This window comes from Rhinolophus ferrumequinum, chromosome 15 (genome assembly GCF_004115265.2).
Source record: "Rhinolophus ferrumequinum isolate MPI-CBG mRhiFer1 chromosome 15, mRhiFer1_v1.p, whole genome shotgun sequence".
Taxonomy (NCBI): domain Eukaryota; kingdom Metazoa; phylum Chordata; class Mammalia; order Chiroptera; family Rhinolophidae; genus Rhinolophus; species Rhinolophus ferrumequinum.
The window spans coordinates 49,080,849-49,091,403 of record NC_046298.1 but is presented as its reverse complement, the minus strand read 5'-3'; positions in this window follow the sequence as shown (position 1 = coordinate 49,091,403).

Sequence of the window (10,555 nt, the reverse complement as noted above, 5' to 3'; positions counted from 1 at the left end):
TTGTCTTTTAATATGTTCTTCATTTTAAAGTCTATTTTGTCAGATATAAGTATTGCAACTCCAGCTTTTTTCTCATTTCCATTTGCATGAAATATCTTACTCCAACCCTTCACTTTCAGCCTCTGTGTGTCTTTTGTTCTGAGGTGAGTCTCTTGTATACAGCATATACAAGGGTCTTGCTTTCTTATCCACTCAGCCACCCTATGTCTCTTGATTGGAGCATTTAATCCATTTACATTTAAAGTGATTATTGATAGGTACATAGTTATTGCCATTTTTAAATTTGTAGTTAGATTGTTTTCATCTTTCTTCTATTTACAGAAGTCCTTTTAATATTTCTTGCAATGCTGGCTTGGTGGTAATAAATTCCTTTAGCTTATTCTTTTCTGAGAAGCTCTTTATATCTCCATCAACTTTAAATGATAGCCTTGCTGGATAAAGCAATCTAGGTTGTAGGCCTTTGTTTTCCATCACTTTGAGTATCTCCTGCCACTCCCTCCTGGCCTTCAATGTTTCTGTAGAAAAATCATTTGATAGTCTTATGGGAGTTCCCTTGTATGTAACCCTCTGTCTTTCTCTTGCTGCTTTTAGGATTCTCTCTTTGTCTTTAACCTTTGCCATTTTAACTATAATGTGTCTTGGTGTGGGCCTGTTTGGGTTTATCCTGGAGGGAACTCTCTGCACTTCCTGGGCTTGTATGTTGTTTTCCTTCATCAGGTTAGGGAAGTTTTCAGACATTATTACTTCAAATATGTTCTCAATCCCTTGCTTCCTCTTTTCACCTTCTGTTATTTCTATGATGTGCCTGTTGTTGCACTTGATATTATCCCAGAGGTCTCTTAAACCATCTTCATTGTTTTTTATTCTTTTTTCTTTCTGTTGTTCTGTTTGGGTGATCTCTGCTAACTTGTCTTCTAAGTCGCTGATTCGATCTTCTGCTTCATCTAACCTGCTGGTAATTCCTTCAAGTGAGTTCTTAATTTCAGTAATTGTGTTGTTTAGTTCTAAGTGGTTGTTCATTATGATTTCTACATCCTTCTTTATGTCGTCTCTAAGCTCCTTAAACATTCTTATCATCAGTGTTCTGAACTCTGTCTCTGATAGGTTGGTTACCTCTATTCCATTTCTGGAAGTTTCTTCTGTTCTTTTATTTGGGACATGTTTCTTTGTTTTCCCATTCTGGCTGACTCTCTGTGTTTGCTTCGATGTATTAGGTAGATCCCCTAGAGTTCTTAGTTCTTGCTGGGTTATCTTATGTAGTATGTGTCCTTTATATTTGACTTGCACCACTTCCTTCTTCTCTGCTTGTGCTCCAAAGGTGACTCTTGTGTTGTGTATATTGTCCTGTTCAAGAAGATCTTTAATTGCTTTTCGCTTGTGAGTAGGTGGGGTTAACTCCTAGGCTGACTAGTTGTGAGACTTGGCTCTGCCCACCGCAGGGTGTTCTGCTGCGTGAGGGTTGACCACTTAAATGTGGTTTGGCCTCTATGGGCTCTTGTGCCTGTAGAGAATTTCCTCTGGGTGTGTCACTTGTAGGTCAAACCCTGTAGTACTCTGGTTTGGTCTGGAGTTGGCCTCTGGGTATGTTGTATCTTGTGCCTCTTAAGCTGGGCCCTGATAGGGCAATTTCAGAACAAAGCAAATCACCAAGCACAACAACAACAACAACAACAAAGAGAAAATCAAATACATTCACATGTAAAAACACCCGACAACCCCCACTCAACACAGGCAAAGATATCAAAGATATAAAGACAAAACAAAACAAAAAATTCTTAAAATTCTTAGCAGTCAGTGTGTAACCCCCGAACCGGTTTAAAATGGTCCTATCCTGTTTCTAACAAGATACTCAGTTGCTTGTCAGACAACAGACCAAAACCATACATCATGCAGCCAAAGGATGCACAGAGGAGATGACATTGACCTCCAGCTGCACAGGGAAGTCACAGCCCCACACCCCCATCGAACTAAAGGACAGGGACATGACCAGAACTCGATTACCCGAAACTTTCAGAAACAAAGGGTCAGCTGTGAAGGGAGATCTGGTGTTGATGCCCCTTTACCCTAAAGGGCCAAGTTCCAAGATCCTCGGATTAAAACCTGCCCCACCAGCACTTCTACACACCTGTTCCCCCAATTGCTTAAAAACCTGCCCGAACCCTGGATGGGGAGATGGATTTGGACTTTCTCCAGTTCTCCCCGTTTGGATGCCTCTGGAAATACACCCATGCTGTGTTGCATACTCAATGCGTTAGTGATTGGTCTTACTCCTCATCAGGCATACCAACTTGGGTTCCATGACAAGTGCAATCCCTGAGTCACTCAGTTCCGCCTTGTCAGCGATGGAGATGGAGAGCTTAGTGCCCTAGTCAAAAGCGGGGGAAGGGAACTTTCCCTTCCTCAGTTGAGTTTCAGTTGCTAGAGGAACTTTCATCTCACACATCCAAAACTTCCTTCCAGCCTTTGAGCGAATTCTCAACGGAGATGTCGGCCATCTGATTAGCCTGCAACTAAACATTCATTTCACAAGTTGTTGAGTTCACTGAGAAGCTGAAAATGCATGTTTCTGAGGAGGTTTATTTGCACTTTCTGTAGAGGCACAATATTCAAAGGAATGTCCTCATTTATCAAGGTGTGTGGGAGCCCCGCTCTTGTATCTTTTTTCCCTTTCTTGTCCTAACTTGCAGCTGGGCCTCCTGCATTCCCTGTACACATCAGCAGGGTCCATGTTCCCGTCCTCAGAACCAGACCTGGACATGACCCACACTTCCTGTGCCAGCTACATGCTCAGTTGATAGGTGGAGAACATGGGCTGAGGGGATCCCATTTGAGCAAGAAGGACCTGAAACTTCACTGAGGTTTGAGGATGAAGGCCTGAACTCCTGCATTATTGGTGGAGGTCCAGCTATTAACAACATTGTTATTTCTTTTAACCTATGAATGCTGAAACAAAGAACTTCATTGTCAAGAAACTTTGTAGGAGAAGAGGAGTGAAAGGTAGAGCTTAAGGACCACTGTACATACAAAACTTAAACCTATCACAGTAAACTGTAGTGACAAGTGCTCAAAAAATGAAGTGTGTTCACTGTTGATTCACAGCTTACTCTCCCAACTGCCAGGCACGGAAACAATGCTCATAGCAAGCAACCCAGTGAAGTTATTTACATATTGCATTTAGCAAAACATCTAGCACATGCCCAGCGTGCAACAAATGTTAGCCATTATTATTATTAATGATGTTACAATTGAGACAATAATCACTACCCTTCAGGTTGTGGGGGAAATGCCGTGACAATGATGCAGGTAAAGGATGGGGCACATAATAGGCACCTAATAAAAAGTCACTGGACGTGGCAAGGTCTTCCAGAGAAGTAGAACCCATTGGCTCATGCGGTTATGGAGGCTGAGAAATCCCACAGAGTGTGCTCTGAACTGGAGACACAGAAGAGCCGCGACAAATTCTGGTCAAAGGGCAGAAGGCTGATGTCCAGCTCAACAGTTAGTCAGAGAGACAGAATTCTCTGTTCCATCACCGTTTTAGTTTCTATTCAGAAAGTGACTGGTGCCCATACTGGGAAAGGCCACCTGCTTTACTGGGCCCACCGATTCAAATGTTAATCTCTCCCCAGTACACCTCACAGACATACCCAGAAAACACATTCAACTAAAAATCTGTGCTTCCTGGAACCCAGTCAAGTTGACACAGGAAATCAGTCTTCACAATCACCAAAAAAAGAAGAGAGGGGAAGATTTATTTAAAAATTTAAAAATTGTAAGACCACATGAGGTAGGATAGACATCACAAAGCAGTGGGCCACAGGCTATAGCCAGCCTCCAGGTGTGTTTGGCCAATATAGTGTTTGCAAAACAATTTTAATTAGTGCTCGTTTCTAAAAAGAGACACAATTCGCAAGAGTTGGGATTTCTTTTTTAAAAATCACCAGTTAGGGAAATTCTGGGTCTGCATGACCACACGGCAACACTTTGCTGGAGATTTGGGATGGCTTCCCAGTCTTCCACAATCCCATAGCTCTCTGTCTCACACCCAGCCTGCCTCCATCACTTGTGTCATCTGTCTGGCCCCCACAGGGAGCCCACTTTGAGAACCCTGCTTTAGCAGCAATACCCCAGTGCTCGACGGAGCAGTTGCGGGATGTGGCCACCAGGTGGCACCATGGCTGTGCTGTTCAACCATTACATAGCGCGGGAGCATTTCCCACCAGCCAGCAGCTCTCAGAAAAGCAGGTCAATATAGAGGTCCTACTAGGGGCTGGGAGCTTGGTGCCTTACTTCAAATCCTCACAAGTGCACATAGGGAGTTGTGCCTCCCACATAGCAGGGGAGGGAACTGAAGCTCAGAGAGCGACACTGCTACTCACTGTCCTTATTTTTAAGACAGGGCCAAGCATCTCTGTGGGCTACAGCAAAGACTCAATGAGATCATATGTATGTGTCAAGTGGTTAGCAGAATTTCTACTGCAAGGGTGTGTGCTCAGCAAACGGCATTTAGTTGTTTTATTATCACTGCTGTTTGGTTAATATTATCAGATGCATTAGACCAGCCAGTCCCTCCCCACATCCAGGCTCTTTCCAGCACAGCCATGAGACCCACTTTGAGCTGCTCTTTGAGCTGCTTCGTGGCCACTTCGTGGCTCTTTGAGCTGCTTCGAAGGCTACACTTCTCAGCCTCCCTCGCAACTGGTGTCCTGGGCCATGGGATATGGGCAGAAGTGATGCACCTCTTCACCCACCTCGCCAGTCACTCTTTCTTTAGATGCATAGCACTTTCCCCAGAAATCATCCCTGAGGTGACCCTTGCCCTACCTCCCGTCCCCAGCTTGGGTCAAAGAAGTACTTACTTGCTCTTGGTCCCCTGGGATCCTGTACTTGTCCTCATCATAGCACTTTTCACACTCATGGCTGCCCATGCATTTGTCTGCCAACACCTCCCCATCCCAAAGGGCCAGGAGGTGCAGCCCCCCGGCAGGCACCCTGAGTTGGAGGAATGAATGAGGAGGTACTTCCTGGACTACAACGCAGGCTGCCAACCAGGGCTGGGCAACTGGGGAACTTTTTTATTCCTCCAGCTTTATCAAGATATAATTGACATAAAACATTGTGAAAGTTTAAGGTGTTGATTTGATACATTTATATTGCAAACTGATTACTTCCATAGCATTAGGTAACACCTCCAGCACATCACATAAGTACCATTTCTTTAAAAAACTGGCACAGCACTTCCTGGGGTCAACTGAAGCCCAGTTTCTGGGATGGAGCTCCCCGCTCCTCCCCCACATGCTTCCAAACTAGAACAGACTAAGTGAATGCGGTAATGCTACTGTGAAGCTTTGTAACTACAGAGGACCAGGCCCTGCTTTAATTTAGTGGTTGTTTCAACTGTCCTGGTTTTATTTAGAGTCAAAAAGAAAGAAGGGGCCTTTCCTGGAGCAAGGGGAACCTTGTTCCGGTTCTGATACCAATTATAATGTGTGTGTTTTTCACACACCACCAGGCAATTCTCCCACACCAGCTGGGTGTTCCACAATTCAACTCAATTCTGACTCCATCTACTGGAGACAGCGTCAGATCCCAAGGTCAGGGGCTCAGTTCCACAAGATTGTCCCCCTCCCCCCTTCAGACATGAACAAGTCCAGGTTATCACCTGGGCTTCTGATCAACCATCTATAGATCACAGGTTCCCACGACTCCCTCCTTGGGTTTAATTTGCTAGAGCAGCTCGTAGAACTCAGAGAAACAGTTCACTCACTAGAGCACTGGTTATTATAAAAGGACACTACTCAGGATGGCCAGATGGTAGAGACGCCCAGGGCAAGAGATAAGGAAAGGGCACGGAGCTTCCATGACCTCTCAGAGTTCACCATCTTTCCCAAATCTCCACCTGTTCACCAACCTGGAAGCTCTCTGAACCCCCCTTTTGGGTTTTTATGGAGGATTCATACATAGGCGTGATTAAGTCTGGCCGTTGATGATTGATTTCAACCGGGTCTTTGGCCTCAACAGAGGAACGTTCTGAAGCAGCACCCTCACCTCCTTGCCCTTCCTGCCCAGAGCAGATGCCTGCAAGGCGATGAGCAGCCAAGTGGCCCCGTGACCAGTGACCTCTACATCCTCAGGTTCAGCTCCAAAGTGAAGAGGCGTAGAAACTCCGAGACTGACATAATACGGCTTTCCAATAAATATTTCAAACAGAGGACATAATGGGGCCTCTACAGAAAGCTCTCTTCCTGCCCCAATCCTGTCCCCTGTGTCTTGGAAATATTGCACCAGGCGGCAGCGTCAACACCCGACCTACGGGTTAACATTCGGACACGGGTTAGCTGGTGTCGCCGCCCACCCTCGTAGGATGACAGGGTTAGGGGATGTGCAGCCGCCAAAGCTGCGCGACCGCTGCGCTGCCCCTGAAGATGCTCCCGCACTGCACGCAGGCGTGGGGTGCGCTTGCGAGGGTGTTCGCCCAAAGGTCCCCGCAGGCAGGGGCACCCAACCAAGGCGACGCCGGCGTCCGCGTGTTCCTGGTGCCGCTCCCCGGCGGCGTGTGCCCTCCCTTCCATGCCCCAACACAGACGTGTGCCCCGCTGTGCCGCACCAAGTGTGCGCACTTACCGAAGGCCTTCGAGCACCGGTGGCACTCCAAGGGCCTCTCGCTCCAGTGCGCGCGCAAGGTCCTGGTCCAGGTAGGGGCGCTGAGCGAAGGCCTTCCCGCACAACGGGTGTCCAAGGGCCTCTCGCCCACTGTGGTGCCGCAGCCGCCAGGCTACTACTATTCGTGCACCTTCAGGTCGGCGCCAGGTGCGCGCAGGCGCAGTGCGGTCATGCGTAGGGCCGCTCCCCGCGCATCCTCCCCGGCTGAGGGCCCAGCGGGAACCGAGGCCTTCCCACACTCGCTGCACTTGCCCGGCTTCCTCCCCAGGTAGATCCTCAGGTAGTTGCCCAAGTCCGAAATGCAGCTGGAAGCTTTTCCCGCAGATGGAGTGCTGATCAGCCTCTCTTCCCGAGGAGCGTTCCCAGGCTTGTTGACAGGCTGGCCGGTGGTACTCCCAAAATGCCTAACGTGGGTGGCCTTCGTCCTTCAGGATGGTCAGTTTCCTCAAGAGCCGCTCCTGTCCTTCGGGTGGGATCTGTCTCCAGGCCTCTCGGGGCTCAGGGGCTGAGTGACCTCCATCTGTCCTCACGGGTTTACTCTCCAGAAATGTTCCTACTCTGGTGCCTCTCTGACTCAGACGCACCAGCTGAAAGGGTTTGAAAATGCACATCATCCAGGGAGGGTCAGCATACGGTAGACTGCCTGGAGGAGGAGCCGCGGCTCAGAATCAGCATCACCATCAAATTTGCTCTCCCTCGCCCCAGGGGGAACTATGACGTCACATGCAAGCGAAGCTGGGCTGTTACCGTAGAGACTGGGAAACCCGGGTGGGGGAACCTGGTATCGCACTCACCTCCCGGGGTACTTCTTTGAAGCCCCCACTTCTAGTCTCGGGAACGAGGCCCGGGGCCCCTTGCAAACGCAGACTCGGCCTCCCCCTGCGCGACTTGCGACACTGCCCAGGTGACCGAGGCTTGTGGAGCCCTGGACCCCGCGGACCTAGGATGCGCGCGAGGCCAATGCAATGCGCACGTGCACCCCTGACATCTTCTTTAAGGCAGGAGGCGTGGCGTCTTCACCAATCGGAATCCTTTTGCACCCTGGCCCCGCCTCATTCTTCAGGCGTCCCGCTGAATCCAAGGCAACCATTGGACTGAGGGAGGGGGTGGGGAGGAAAGTGGCCTAGAGACTTCTGGGTATTATAGTCTCAAAGGGGCAGAGAAAAATAAGGCACACTTGTTCATAAAAAAGAGATTATGTCAAATATACCTACTTCCAGGGATGAGTTCTTGGATATAAAGCGCTTGTAAATGTTTTCGCCAACTGTTACTTGCTGGGGAATCAGGAAGGGAGGAGGAGGAGAAAAAGGATAGCCAGGTCGCCACAGAGGCTTCTGGGAGTTGTGGTTCCGCACTACCGCCCACCCCACCCCACCCCCACCTCAACCCCAGATCTGGAAGTGGCCACTGAGAGACAGGGCCGCTGATGGGAGTGAGAAATGTCCCCGACCCAGGCATTCCCACTTTCTTTCATCGGCCCCGCTTACCAGGTCCTGCCACGGTGGCTGATCCGTTTGCAGACCTTAGGGTCGGTTGTATGGGGCTCGAACGTCACTTGCGGAAGATTCTGAGCGTGTGTTGGTCGCCATGGTAACACTTGCTGCTCTCTGCCCCTTGTGAGGTAACGTCCTGCGCTTCGCCTCGCGCAGGGGCAGTGGGAGCAAGGCCCTGGGGCGGGAGGCAGAAGAGTCGTGTGTGGGAGGAGGAAGGAGCGGGACCAGCTCTTCCAGAGTAAGCTGCCGCTGTTGGGTTAGGAAGCTTAATTTAAATAATCAATGATATGCATGGAAGCACCTAGCATTGTGCCTGGGCTTCGCTGGAATTCATATACTCATTTCTGGTTTTTATTTTTGCCCCCAATTTGGTTGGGGGCAAAAATAAAATATGGTTGAAAATCTAGACTTTATGGTTTTGTGCCTGTGTGTGAATGAATGAATGAATGAATGAGATACTTTGAAATGGAGTGGAAGCTGCCATGCCAGAGGAACTGCCTTGCATGTGTCATGCCTCAAACCTTTGGAACGGTAAAATAGGGCAAAATAACTTTCGTTCTGGGACTAAAGCAAACTTGAGTCCCAAAGAACTGTTTGCAAAGGTAACAGACTACTGGACTGAAAATTAAAAACATCATTTAGAATTAACATCGCTGTGCTATGTTCTCTGCACCAATAGCAATGCCTTCCTTCTACTGATGCAATTGTTCCCCATCCCTTTCTCATAACTGTCCCTTGCTTTGGTCTCCTAACTGGAACACTATTTAGGTTTATGCCTGAATTAGTGCATCCCAAATAGCTATTCCTTTTTTTTTAATCTTAAGTGGTTGTAGCTTTCTTACTTTGAACGGCCTTTTTATTTTTAAATTAACGCCTGTGTCCAGGCAAACTAGGTCACTACTAGTTTTCAGGAGCACTCGGTCCTTGATGACAGTCTCTTGCTGTGCATTTATTCAGTCAACAGGTCATTCATTATCAAATGCCCAACAAGTGCCAATTGCCAAGGAGACAAACAGGTGAATGGCCTCCGACGTAGTTTTGAGCAAGGAGATGCAGAAAGTGAATCCCTCTTTGTTAACCTCAGAGTTATTGACATTTGGGTCTGATCACTCTTTGCTGTGGGGTGCTGTTCTGTGTACTGGCCTCCACCCATTCTGCCCCACTCGACAACCAAAAGTGTCTCTGGACTCTGACAAATGTCCCATAGGGGGCCAAGTCAGCCCCTTGGGAACCGCTGCTCTTCAAGGGCTTTTCCTAAGCACTGCTCCTTTCAGATAACTTGAGCACATGTAGGCTCACCAGCTCATGAACATCTGACATATGTGTGTGTGAGAGTAGCAAAGACAATGGACATGTAGGGTTCTCATCACAAGAAAAAAAATTGTTAGTATATGAGGTGATGGATGTTAACTAGATTTATTGTGGTGGTCATTTCGCAATATGTACCAATATAGAATAGTTATGTTGTACACCTGAAACAAATATGTTGTTATATGTTGATTATATATCAATAAAACTGGGGGGTGTCTGATATCGATTGCTGTGATGAGCTGACCATTAACAAACTCAATGTTAAACAAAATTTAAGAGAGCCCCCCTTCACCACCACCATCAAAGCGAAAGAGTGATTGCGTGTAAAGGCCGTTAAAGGCCAGTGAGGGAAGTTACAAAAACCTCACGTCAACCACATGGCCTGCTTCTGGTTAGGGCATAAAACCTCTTCTTCATAATAAACTAATTTATAAACTATTTTAAAAATTAGTTACTACGGGGTTTCTACTACTAGGATATAATTTTTGCCTAACTTACCTACAAGGAATTGGCATTTCCTTCCATCTGTCTGTCAGCAACTTACTGGGTGGCTTCCATGCCTTTGGCAGTTTCTTTTTATTTATTTAATGGGCAACCCCATTTGTACACAAATTGCTGTAAGAAAAGACAACAGCTTCCTGTGAGCTCAGTCAACTGCAATTGTGTGAACGCAGCCACACCCACACCCCCTTTAATTAAGTTTGGCTGACTTGGGAAGTCAGAGGAAGCTTCTTTTTGGAGGAGTTTTTAGACGCCCATTTAGCCACTGGAGCTCAAGCAAGGGAAATTACCCTCTGAGGAATAAAGTCTTTATTTTCTTATCAATTGCTTTACCATTCTTCCTTTAAATGGATTTCCCCAGAGGATGGCAGGAAAAGGCAGTCCTGTTTGCAAAACCAAACACAACTACAGGTTCAAACATCACCCATACTAAACACAAAATCAAACCGTGGTCCTATATCAAAAGATTGGCAAATTAATGTACATTTATATGTTTTAAAGTATTTTTAATTGCTCATTTTAACCAAGTTTTCAATGAACCAACCAACGGTGGTCAATCCTGCCTACAATGATAAGATGAGGACTTC